The sequence below is a fragment of the Aulonocara sp. 'chitande type north' Nkhata Bay genome, linkage group LG6, assembly GCF_057382095.1.
Source record: "Aulonocara sp. 'chitande type north' Nkhata Bay isolate Kocher_YH1m ecotype deep benthic linkage group LG6, A_spYH_male_GT1.1, whole genome shotgun sequence".
Taxonomy (NCBI): domain Eukaryota; kingdom Metazoa; phylum Chordata; class Actinopteri; order Cichliformes; family Cichlidae; genus Aulonocara; species Aulonocara sp. 'chitande type north' Nkhata Bay.
This window is the reverse complement of record NC_141349.1, coordinates 10,941,406-10,955,014: the sequence shown is the minus strand read 5'-3', so window position 1 is coordinate 10,955,014 and position 13,609 is coordinate 10,941,406. Positions and strand designations below refer to the sequence as shown.

Genomic DNA, 13,609 nt, shown 5'->3' with positions numbered 1-13,609 from the left:
GTTTTGGCACAAAATGCATTCAATGACTACATCTCTCAAATTTCATGAATTATCTTCTCACTCAGACACAACAACTGCCAAAAACCTTTGTACGTGCAGGACATTTTGCATGTGCTTACATACTGTTTTCAAAACTGTTAAACTTATGGCCAAAACAATAACACAATGCAAAACTTGAAAAGACAGCAAAATCCAACAGCAATATTTTATTGACACATATTTTAAATCTAAAAATGCAGTTTAACCAGCCACAGCTGATTCTCATTGTAGATGAACATCTACACAGGTGTTACTCCTTCAATTTTTCAACTCCTTCAATTCTGGCAGCCAGAAGATTCTTTCCTAGGTGTATTGCCCTAGATGACATAAGATGTGATGTGGATGAGAACCTGTGGCCAAATGGAGAAGACCGAGTAGATTAGCATTACTATTGTATGAGTATCAGTGGATGGTGTGTATACAAATTCTTGTATTTTGGGATTACTTAGTGCAGAAAAATAAAAATACATAAACAAATATTAATGAATTCTGCATGATGTCTGATTCATTCCAGTAACATATATTGAAATTATAAACAGAGATGTTTCCTTGTTTTACACAGGAAAACACTGTGTAATGCTACATGTTGTTAGTGTTTTTTAGGTCATTGTTTTGTGGGTGACAAAGTGTGTTTGTCGGCTGTCAACCTTTGCTAGTGTTCTGGAGGAATGTGTTCATTTGAGACCTGAATGAAGTGTTTTGGTAGTTGTAGTGCATTTTGAATGTGAAATGAACTGCTTTGCCAGGCTGACGGTCAGTTAGGAGAATTGTGTGAAGAGTTTTGCAAAAGTGACCTAAGTATTGAGACATGTGTCCTAGCGTCTGTAAAAAACTGTAAAGAAGTCCAGACGCTTTTCTTTGCAAGCTCCTTTGACTACAATGACCTGGATGACTGAGAACCTTCACAGACATGAAGGTGTTTTGGCAAAAAAGCTGGTCAAACATTAAACTGCAAAACTGAAAGTGCTGTTTGAGTCTGAACATTTTCAACTCACCACCAGAAAAAGATGCTGTTCTCCACAATATGTAAATAAGGATAGAGTATAGGCGATATCAGCAGCTGTATCAAAATGAGAATTTTATATCCCCCATAGTTGAGTATAGGCATTCAATCCAAAAGGTCACATGTTGTGGAGAAATAATGTGAATCTTTTGTGCAATCAAATGTTTTATTTTAATTTTAATAGCACAACAAATAATACATTTGTTAATAAATCTTATTCAGACACAAGTTTGCTTGTTGCTTGCTTCCTCACAAACGACCATTTCTGCTCCTTACATTCATCACCCTGAAAACAGCACAGTGAACAAATCATACTGAAACACTGTGTTTATTTCAGTTACAAAAGTTATTTTTATTTTAGGTTTCATGAAACACATATATATTGTTGGCAGTACTTTAGATGAAGGCAGCATGCTGCTCTCAGACTTACACTTAAACTCAAAGGGTCTATAATCTCTAAACTGATATATTTTACAAAGAAATCCTGTCTGGGCAGCGTCTGGATTTGGACTGAAGAGCTCGTTGGCATTTCTAAAACAATAGCAAACCTGCACACCATACATTGTTTTGTTTTTTGTTTTGTTTAAAGTTGTAGATATACATTAGAGACATGGCAGATTTGCATATATTCTTCAGGGTCTGCAGTCCTTTTCTCTTCTTCTGTGCTCCTGTGAGAATCTAAAACAAAGGTCACATAAATCATGGGGTTAAATTGATGCCTGTGGGACAAAATTACTCCAACAATATTCAGGACAAATTTATTTTTCCTCTGCAAAAAAATGAAATTGAGTACAAAGCATGTGAAACTTTTCTGTCTTGTGTTGTGTTCATTTATGTCTTTTCTTTTCTCTTTAATGTTTCTGTCCATTATATGTGCAAGAACAAACTTCTGAATCACCTCTTAGTGATAAGTGTCTACAGTTTCCTTTCTCGTTTGGCTCTGGACGAAGGCAGTCGCACTTTTCTCCTCTCCCTCTTCCTTCTCTTTCCTGCTTGGCTTCTCAATGTCCTTGTCTAGTCTCGTCTACTTTTCTACTTTTGCCCTGGATGACTCTCACGGTCTGTTACAACCTAAAAGAGGAATTATGGATTTGAACAACTGGTCCCTGAATGCAATTGACACGCTCTTCTCAACGAGAAGCCTGGGCTTGAGTAAGTCCGAGTGTCCTTTCCTGCCGGATACACAATGGACAGGTGGAGGAACTGGAGGGTCGTGTGCCTGGCGGGACTGTCAATCGAGAACATTGTAGACATCTACCTTTTCGGAACCATGATAACAGGGTTCTTGCTGTTCGGAGTTGGCTTGGCCCTGGCTTATCAGAGATAGCAGAATTGGCTTTCCAAAACCCCACAAGGCTGCCCGCTGTGATGGAAATGATGGGACGGGTCGTGACTTCTCAAAATGGGCTCATTGAACGCAGCACGGATAAGATCTTGGAGAAGCTCACGGCAGTCTCTGCTCTCTGAGCACAAGATTGATAACATCTCAGAGAAGCTCTCCAACGGGAGACTGAGAGACCAGTTAGACCAACTGTGAAATTGACATGCAGTTGTTCGCACTAAAGGAAAACCACCATCATTTCATGCAGCTACCATATCGGTGTCAGCTGTGGTCTCAAGGCTGGAGCTGATACGTATGTATGTTCGGGGGGTCCAATTTCACTGCAGATGTAAACATTGCATGTGACAAATAAAAGGCTTGATTGAATAGCTTCAGACTTATGTTCAAAGAAAAGAAAAGAAGCCCTCAAACCTCTACTCTACTTTATGTGTTGATTTAATGAGCGAGTTCACTTTGTTTCTCTCTTCTCTCAAACGTCTAATCTCTCTTCCTCCTCTTCCTCTGTGTTTTATTCAGTCGTACCGTTTACAGCAGCGAGCAGGGCTTCTTCTTGACCTTGGCGGGCTGAGGGCAGAGGACGGCACGAATGGCCTCATCAAACACAGTCTTCAGACCACGCTGGGTCAAGGCTGAGCACTCCAGGTATTTGACTGCATCTATACATGCGAAGACACATATATGTTAATAAAAGAAGAGAAAGAACTACAAAGACAAAGTAAGAGAAGAAAGGTTTGCTGGTAGTGGAGAAGAATAAGTTCAACTTTCAAAGAACACTATAGTCAACTACAGCTACTATACTTTTACTGTGATGCCAGGAAATGAGGGGAATAACAAAAATTTGCAGAGGCAGTCAGGCTACAAAGTTCTCTAGCATCTTCATCTGCTAGTTTCATATCTTCACTGGTGAGGAGAGCTTCAAATCTTAAAGTGCTTTTCAAGCAAATAAAGTAAGAGTGACTGACCTATCTCCTTAGCCAGAGCTAGGCCCTGTGGATAGGTGATAGGCGCCAGCTTCTTGTCCTTCAGTTTCTCAATGGTATCCTTTTCATCCCTCAGATCCAGCTTAGTGCCAACCAGGATGATGGGCGTGGAGGGGCAGTGGTGACGGACCTCAGGGTACCACTGGCAGAATACAGAGTAAAGGAAAACTAAATAAGAGGCAAGAAAGGGGAACACGCAAAATCAAGGAACGTGTTAGAGGCAAAAAACAGAATCAAAGGTGGAGGGAGATGAAGCTCTGATGCCAGGTGTTACAGAAAGGTGGATGAAGGCATGAAAAACAAAAGATATGCTGTAGCTATTAAAGATTAGAGAAATACATCATCCAACTTTCACCCACAGCATCAATCATTCATTCACATCAATTATTAGACCTGTTTAGGCTTTTTCTCCATTTTGTAATCCAAGTACCTATTTTTTTTCTCTATAATAAATTACTGCTTTTGTTCTGTTTGTTCTTTTTTACATTTTGTTCCTCGGCAGCTGAGAGACAGGCCTCATAAAAAACAGCCAAAACTCACCTTAGCTCTGACGTTCTCATAGGATGCCGGGCTAACCAGGGAGAAGCAGATTAGGAAAACATCCTGGATGGAGAGACAAGGAGACAAAGAATTAGAATAGCTGCTGCAGTTTTAATTAGCTGACATGTTATATAAGTTCTGTCTGTGTAACTTTATGTCCATTAGTTACTGTGTGTGCCTGTGTGTGTATGTGTGATTCTGTACCGTCTGTGGCTAGGACAGTGGGCGGAGCCTGTCATAATCTTCCTGTCCAGCTGTATCCCAGAGGCCCAGGTTGACCGGCTTGCTGTCCACCATCACATTAGCTGAATATTTGTCGAATCTGTGGGGAGAGTAGAGAAGGTCAGCGATCAGCCAACAAGTCATAGGCAACCTTTCATTTCATTGGTTATTCATTCATTCAACAATCTTTCAATTCACTGATTGTTTAACCAGTGAAACTCCTGTAATGGAGAAAAAAAACAGGACCATACTTGAAATACCACTGTTCACAAAAACATTAACCAACAACATTACTTTGGTTAGTTTGACACAAAAGCCATCCTAACCATGTCTAGTAAGAGAGAATAATACATAATAAGGCAGGGCTGCCCCCGTGTGGTCTCATAGTAGAATAACAGTTTAATTTCTCATTTTTAAAAACTTGAGAAATTTCATATTCATATTCAAATGTATTCAGGCTCAAATGAAACTGATAACACAAATGTTTGCAGACACAGATGTTTTTTTTACAGAAAGAAAGACTAGTGTACCAGATTAATCCTGTTTTATGGCCTGTCCGAGGTCTACCCCGCCCTTTGCCTAATGACAGCTGGGATGGGCTTCAGCCTCCTTAATGACCCAGTAGTTAAAAAGATGGATGGATTTCCTGAAATAGAAAAGTCACTGAAATAACGTTAACTGTCAAACATAGAACAACTATGACAAACAGTCAACACTATCTGAGATCCTGCTGGTGGTTAGGGAGGATATACGTGATTCTGTTTGTTGTTTAAACATATTTATAGAGTTAAGAGTTCAGATTGCTGGAAGAACAACATTCACGCTGTCTGATTGCTGTTTTTCTCCCAAAATGTAGAAACACCTGCTAACCATGGCACACTCTGCTTTTCCATTAGGTCTGTGCAAATACTACTTAAGTACACTCATCCTCCTGTGCCATTAGTGATATTAACAGAGTGTATTTTTTGACATATATAATATAGTTAGTATAGTTATTATACTAGCCGTAGCTGCCCCGCTTATTTTAGACATTCACAATAAAAAAGTAAGCGATAATATTTCAATATCAAACGTCATAATTAAGGTCAACATCTAAATAATGCTGTGTACAGACTCACACAGGTGTTAAATTACAGCATAAACTTACCTTAGACCTTCCTCCGTCATTCTCCTCCTAATTGTGCTCGGAGACACAGAAAACGTATCGGCAATTACCCCGATGGTTATCCAGGACAGCACTAAAGTCCTGAGTGCTGCAGCCGGGATTTCAAGACGTGGACGACCAACATTTGAAGACTGTTCTTCCTCGGCGTATTCCAAACGAACACGGTGCTGAATTGATCTTAAACTTTCGACAATGCTGTCATCGATGCTAACATCTTGAAGAGCAATTATCATCCCAAGCATTTCAGAAACATCATCTAAACGACTCAAAACAGTATCTACAGGTAAATGTATCTACCCTCTCTATCTGATCTGCTAAAATGAGCAGAATTGACTGAAGTTCACACCAGTCCGCCATCCTCCCTGACCTTTGACCTAGCACGTTTTTGCTACCTGTGGCAGCCGTCCGCGGAGCAGGTATCCAGGAAAACTAGTCGATAGTAAACGATCAGCCAATAGGCGCAAAAGTCAAGCCCACTTGTTGTGTGCCCACCTTATTACTAAATTAGGCAGAGCACTCTGAATTGAATCAGGACATAAAGCACGGTCTTTATGTTGCTTTATTGAACACTGTCCATCTTACAACTAGCCACTTAACGGGGCTTCCTTCGGACAACCACATCCGGTTCAAAGGTCATCACATTAAGACATAGCCATATCAATACATGACACCCCCCTTTTCCTTAGATTCAAACTTTAGTTGTAATAACTTTGATGTCTTTTTTTCCCCCAACATTGAACATTCTTCTTGTCTTACTTTCTAACAATTATATAATCTAAATGTCTCACCACACATGTACCTTTCTTTTTTCAATATATACATGTCGAAATACACATATGAACTTGAAACTTGCCAAATATAAGTTACCTCTTCACCTTAACATATTATAGTTCATTTCACCACAAAATCACAAAACCTCTCGGGTATCTTTTTAGCCCTCTGTGATCTACTTGGTCTCTCTGGCCCCTGGGAGCCCTCTTGTGGTGTTGGAGTGAAGGTGTCAGTCTTTGTGGGTGTTTCACCTTCCTCCCTTTCAGGTATTGTGTCATAGTGTCCTTCTCTGGTCTCATTTGTCTCGTATTTCTTCACATGTGTGGTATTCCGGTGATAGCGAGCTCCTGTTGGTGATTCAATAATGACTTGGTTTCCAGTTCTGCTTACAACTTTGTGTGGTGTTGCGTTGAATGGTGTTGTAAACTTGTCCACTTTGTCTTGTTGAACCAGCACTGTGTCTTCCTATTTTTATTTATTTTTTATTTTTATTTTATTTATTTTTATTTTTATTTTATTTTTCTGAAATTACACACGTTACTAACGTGTGTAATTTCAGAAAAATAGCTCTACCATTGACCAATCTCACCTGTCCTAAGGTTATTTTTCTCACCTCCTATCACTTCCTGTTCCAACACATGGTTGTGTTTTTGTGTAGCTTATCTGGATAGCCGAAATAACTAAAAACTTATAGATAACTTCTTATTTCATAGTTTAATCTTCACTTGCTTCATCCGAAGCACACTCTCTTGTATTCACTCCCTGTATTTTTAGGAATTTGCTACCTTAGCTTAGCTAAGCCAAATAACACAGACCAATTAGTTAAACTACATGAATGTCTCAAAGCCATAAAGACCTGGATGACCTCTAATTTCTGCTTTTAAATTCAGATAAAACTGAGGTTATTGTACTCGGCCCTTAAAATCTTAGAAATATGGCATCTAACCAGATTCTTACTCTGGATGGCGTTACCTTGGCCTCCAGTAACACTGTGAGGAACCTTGGAGTGATTTTTGACGAGGACATGTCCTTCAATGCAGATATTAAACAACTATGTAAGACTGCTTTCCTCGATTTGAGCAACATCTCTAAAATTAGAAATATCCTGTCTCAGAGTGAAGCTGCAGTTATTACTTCCAGGTTGGACTACTGTAATTCATTATTATCAGGATGTCCTAAAAACTCCCTGAAAAGCCTTGTAGTACCATATCACCCTATTAGAGCACTTCACTCTCACACTGCAGGCTTACTTGTTGTTCCTAGAGTATTTAGAAGTAGAATACGAGGGACAGCCTTCAATTTTCAGGCCCCTCTTCTGTGGAACCAGCTTCCTGTTTGGACAGACACTATCTCTACTTTTAAGATTAGGCTTAAAACTTTCCAAAATATATAATTAGGGCTGGACCAGGTGACCCTGAATCCTTCCTTAGTTATGCTGCAATGCGGTGGGCTGCTGGGGGATTCCCATGATGCACTGAGTATTTCTTCTTCAGTCACCTTTCTCACTCACTATGTGTTAATAGACCTCTCTGCACTGAATCATACTTGTTATTAATCTGTCTCTCTTCCACAGCATGTCTTTATCCTGTCTTCCTTCTCTCACCCCAACCGGTCCCAGCAGATGGCCCCGCCCCTCCCTGAGCCTGGTTCTGCTGGAGGTTTCTTCCTGTTAAAAGGGAGTTTTTCCTTCCCACTGTCGCCAAAGTGTTTGCTCAACAGAAAGGCAGTTGTTAGAGGGTGAATGGCAGGAACACTGTGTCTGCTGCCTCTTCTCTTGCCTCTGTGTATCAGTGAGTATTCAACAACAGTTTCTATATTTAACTGCAGGTTCTTACTGCATAATTCTGTCTGTATAATATGAAAATGATTCAATGCATCGAGTTATGCCAAACCTCACAGAAACTGTGCACGGTGGGTATTCTGAATTGCTGCTCGGCACATATATGCAGACCACAGTCAGAGCCTTACCCTCTGCAGCTTGAAGTCACACAGAGGTAACCCACTCGCTCTCTGTCAGCACGCAGTCGCAGACTCGTGAGCAGTGTTGGTCAAGTTACTTGAAAAAAGTAATCAGTAACTAATTACTGATTACTTCCCCAAAAAAGTAATCCCGTTACTTTACTGATTACTTATTTTCAAAAGTAATTAATTACTTAGTTACTTAGTTACTTAGTTACTTTTTAAAAACACGATTTACAACCTGAAGAGGTGATAAAGCGATAGATCTTTCAGCCCAATTCTACTTTTTCTACATAATCCATCATACAAAATGTAATCAAATGGAAAAGTCTCTTTTTTTAACTTGTTTTATCATTTTTAATCTTTTAACTTTATGCATCAAGCAAAAATTTAATTATATGCAACATTCTCTGAGTTGAATAAATGAGTTTAACATTTAAACCTATTTTCTGCACATTCCAGCACATAAAATAAAATAATTTTTTGTGTTTACACTCACTCTTTCAAATAGATGCAAGTAAAACACAGCAGAACATAAATAAAGTCAAAGACTCAGCGGTCCTGTTGCTCTATTTTCACCTGTAAAGCAGGACTGCAGTAGGCGGAGGTTTACCCTGGTGCAGGTGTGCAGCGGTCAGTGGAAGGATACGGCAGTGTCTCTGTGAGTTTCCCATTACGTCGTTGCGCTCTTGGTGCTTCCTTGGAAGTTTAGGGTTTTTTTTCGCTGTAAAAAGAAGTTTTCTTCCCACGCACGATGGACGCTAATGTTTTTGTCACTTTTTATGGAATCAAACTCAAAGTAAGGTCAGTACTTCCACGCTTTAAACGCTGCATGCTCATACTCTCTCCCACACTCGATATGTGATCCATTGTTGATCTGCACACAGCTGTTGTCACTAACGGCGCACTCGCTTACGTCACTGTCGTGAGACATTCTCGCAAAAAATCACGGTTTTAGTAACGCAGTAACGCAGCGTTCCTACGGGAAAGTAACGGTAATCTAATTACCGATTTTGCAATAGTAATCCCTTACTTTACTCGTTACTCGAAAAAAGTAATCAGATTACAGTAACGCGTTACAAGTAACGCGTTACTGCCCATCTCTGCTCGTGAGCGAGGTTTTTTTTTTCTTTTGTTTTGCTCTTCTACTCTTAAGAGCTCCATTAGCCACACAGAGGGCACAATATGTTCTGCATTGCTTCTCAAAGTTAGCATTGGTTAGTGATCATGAGCTGTTTTAGGTTTATAAATCATTGGTTTACACCACATTCCTCTGAATTAATGTCACAAATTGACAAACTGACAGTGAGATACAGTGAAGTGTGTAGAACATGTAATTCAAATCAGAGCACGAGCAGAACAAGAGCATGAAGCTGAGATCAAACTTCATTTGCTTCCATCTATAAGGTGCAGGTCACTGAGGTCTTCTGACAGAAACCTGCTGGTGGTTCCTCGTTCTAGGCTGAAAACTAAAAGAGACTAAGTGTGTCTTCAAGGCTGTTGGCTGATAATCTATGGAATGCACTAATATTACATCTGATCTCTGCCTTCTGAACATTTGAAAGAGCAGCTCTACTTATTTGTACACACTTAATTTTAGGTAGTGGATATTATTATTGTCTTTTAATGTTTGTATTTATTTTTATTGATTATTATTGTGAAGCACTTTCTCTATAGAAATATTTTACCTTCATTTCCCTTCTGTAACTTTATGAAAGCCAAAAGCAAAAAGAGACGATAAGTAACTTTGCATAAATGTGTGGAGCTTTGCAGCTTTGCAGTTCATAAAGCTTCATAATGACACTATGTGACTATGCAGTGTCCAATATTCAAACTGAAATGCAGTCATTAGAGAGTGAATGGCAGCAACACTATGTGTGGTGCCCTTTTCTCTTTTCTCTGTATCAGCGAGTGCTCAGCTACAGTATCTATATTTAATGGCTCTGGTCCTCACTGTGTGTTTCTGCCTTACTTCTGAGAGCAGATATTTTACAGGTACAAAGAAAAACTGGCAGTGACCTGGTGGGCGGGGGATTCCTCTTTCAGGTGTGACGGCGAACACAGAGGTCGCTCTGCAAAAGAGAGTCATTGGAGGTGATGAATGTGAGCGACAGTATCATGTACAGCTCAGAGCAGTTTATCCACATGGACCTTCCAGCTTGTGTGGAGGCTCTTTGATCAGCGACCGCTGGATTCTGCAGCTCACCGTCTGAAGCCAGGAGGGTGAGGAGACCAGAGCAGCAACTAAAACTTGTTAACCCAAGGAATGTCTAGTAGCCATGTTTTTGCTATTCAGTAAAAAGTAAAATACATTCAGACAAGATGAGAAATAAAATATGGTGACCATCAGTAATCATGTTTTATGTTTGCTGTGCACATGCAGGACCATGTTTGCAAATCTAAGTGTGCATCAAGGGGGTCCGGAACAAGAAGTGCAGATAACAGCAGAAGCTGAGATCTATACAGACAAAGACACCAGCACAGGCAGAGTTCATGACATCATGCTGCTGCAGCTACTAGCAGCTCTGATGTCCATCCTATAAAACTACCTGACTGTGAGTTGTGGATGTTTCTGCTTCAGGTTCATGTGTTCTGACAGATACTGATACGTCGTGCTAACTTCAGTTTTAGATTCAAATGATACATTTATGTTCCTGTGGCTCAAAGTTTCTTGCTTTGAAGTTTTTTTTCTTAAAGTTTCTTCTTGACCTGAGCTCTGTGCTGTGAAGTGAGTTCAGCATATGTAGAATATATTTCCTTTATCTTATCCCAACAGTGGGAATCAGGATAAGTACTCACAGGAAGCTGCTTATCAATTGAAAGCCCTGGTTATCAAGTTAACCAGGGCTTTCAATCCTAATGGATGTGGATAAACTATACTGGCAGTGCAGGTTTTAAAAAGGAAGATAAAACTGTAATATTAGAAAAATATGAAGGGTTTAAATGCATAATACAGACTGAAAGTAACAGCTGCTGCAGAAAAACCAGTGTTGTGTGTGTGTGTGTGTGTGTGTGTGTGTGTGTGTGTGTGTGTGTGTGTGTGTGTGTGTGTGTGTGTGTGTGTGTGTGTGTGTGAGTGGAAAATTGCTTAGTAGTAAAAGCACTATATGAATGTGCAAGAACTTCAGATGCTTTGTTCAATAAGACTATCAGGAGGGACTATGCGCTTACCTGCTGCTCCTTGGCAGGTAGCTCCATGCCCTCCTGGGTTTTAATTGCACCTTAGAACACACATGCATCAACACTACAATGAGCGGGTGGAGGGAGGTTTGGAGTCTTCTCCCACCCCCGTTCTCTGCGGCCTGCTGGAGCGGGAGGGCTAGGAGAAGTTGGCCGTCCGACTGCGGTCTGGGGTGTGGGGCCTCCCTGCTGCTACGGAGTCGGGGAGGTCTGCCTCTCCCCACCGCAGGGAAAAGGGTAACACCACCTGGGTCTGGGTGCAATTCCCCCCTCCAGGGGCAAGGGTACCTAGACCCGGTTTGTAGAGTACGCTTGGGGAGTGTGATCGTGTGTACAGCGTCTCTTTATGTCTGTCTCCACGTTGGTTGAGTGTGGAGTAAGTGCACATGAGAGCATGAGGGTGGGAATGGATGTTTGTGTCTGTGTGTGCCTGTATGTCTGTGTCTATATGTCAGGTTGGGTATCAGACGCCACCTCTCTGGGGACACCTCAGGTCCTCCAAGATTTGGAGGCCTATCTCCACCCACCACCACTTCCCCTGCCGGTGGCGGACTCCCTCAGGTGTCGGTGCGTTGGTGGTTCTTTGTGTCTGGGGGTGGGTGTCCAGGTACACACCGGCTCACTCCTTGGTGGCCGCTTATCGGGGCCTGGAGCCTGGGGCTCGCTCGGGCCCCTTCGGAGGTGGGGTGCCCCCGGCCTCTCGGCCTGGGGCTCGGTCACTCAGGCGCAGCTGGGGGCCGGCGGAGCTCATGGGCGCGTCACTGCAACTCCCCCTGGCTTCTGCTCCGCGGCTGCTGAGTGAACCCTCATCTGGGACTCTCCTCAGCTCTTACTGGGACAGTGGCGCGGCTGCCCCTCTGTTGGTCTTCCATGGTCTCTTGTGTTCTGGGGCCCTCTGGATGTCTGGAGTTTTGACCTCCTCCATACCCGCTTCACACCCTGGAGGACGGGGCTGTGGCCCCCCCACACTCCCTAGCAGATCGTTACATGGAGAAACCTTTGGAATACAAGCGCGCTGATCCACACAGGTATGTACACGGGTGTTCACTGCTCGTAGACCCAAATTACACCTTTCTTGGCCGCTACTTCGAAGCACATCTGTCCTGCGTGCTGCACAACAACATTGAATATTTAGTATTTACTGCTGTTTACACTTAGCTAGATTAATGCGATGGTGTTGTGTTTAGTATGTTGCTTTGTTTTTTTTGCTTGTTTTCTATTTTTCTCTCAACAGGTGATCCAGGAGATTTTTTTTCTCCCCCCCCTTTCTCACTGTCCCTCTCCCCTTCTGTTTCTCCTTTCCTTCCTCTTTCTTTTCCTATCCCTCACTCATGTCTGTCCCGTCTGTAACATCTGAAAATAAAATATAATAAATAATAAAAACAAAGATCGACCAAATGGACCAATACGGCAATGCCACGATGATCCATTTGGCAAAGTAAATCCATTGGGTATCCTTGTTGGTCTTCAGACAACAATTCTGATGGCTAAAGAACCAAATGGGACAGGCAAAAAAAAAAAAAAAAAAAAAAGACAGCAAAAATCCTGACTGACATCATGACCTATCATTACACAGGAGAATCTGATGGATGGATAATTAAGTATTTCATTTAATTAATGTTTGAAAGACAGTTTCAGCTTTTATTCTGTCAGCTGCAAACTTTCTGCTGTTTATTAGTTTAAGAGAAAATAAAACTTAATATAACAACAGAATTTAAACATAGGCTGCAAACTGAAAAATGTCTACGAAAAAATGCTATTGAAGAATTTTAGCCCCTCCCACTGTCCATGTAGTACAGTAGGAGGGTCTAAAGTTGAAAGTTTCAAGGGATCTTCCAGGAATGGTGATGCTGCTTTTCTGGACAAATGATCTCTAAACTTGAACTTAACCAGAGGGATATAGTACAAAGAAAATTCAACAAGGCTTGGCTTACTTTGCGTTAGCTGGCTTGAGAAAACGTAAAACACCAGTCAGTGTCACGCCGCCGGGTATATCAACTTCTCTTTTAAGCTGTGCTTTCTGCTTCACGCTCCGTGCCCACGCATGTAACAAGGGCTGCTACAAGGCCCTTTAAAACAGGAAGTAGCATGTGCTGCAGTGAGCTTGAATGGTGTCCCAATGCGCTGAGCAAGCACAGTGCAAGCATGCTAGCCAGGTGTGGTGCGTGATGATAAAGTGGTGACTAAAACTCTATAAAGGACATAACTAATATAACAGCAGGTCAGGGTTACTCTTACAATTTTCTCTGGTAAGAAGTCAAAATCCTTCATATAGAACTCTGAAGTTACCTGGAGAGATGAGATCCTGCTTCATAGTACAGGCCTCAGGGCAACATTTCAAAGTTAACGTGCAAAACAATCAATATATGTATTTGTATGTAACTGACAAAAAAAGGAGAGAAAAGTGT

The 13,609-nt window shown here is 41.4% G+C and overlaps 1 long non-coding RNA gene and 1 pseudogene across 1 annotated transcript; one reads left to right on the top strand and one right to left on the bottom strand.

The window, feature by feature from the left end:
• Nucleotides 1–3,160: 3,160 nt before the first annotated feature.
• On the bottom strand, nucleotides 3,161–4,332 carry LOC147327284 (ras-related C3 botulinum toxin substrate 2-like; annotated as a pseudogene).
• A 3,782-nt stretch (nucleotides 4,333–8,114) lies between these two features.
• On the top strand, nucleotides 8,115–13,239 carry LOC147327283 (uncharacterized). Its single transcript, XR_015129838.1, has 3 exons — nucleotides 8,115–8,825; nucleotides 10,006–10,244; nucleotides 10,405–13,239. It is a non-coding gene; the product is annotated as an uncharacterized LOC147327283 (long non-coding RNA).
• Nucleotides 13,240–13,609: the final 370 nt, after the last annotated feature.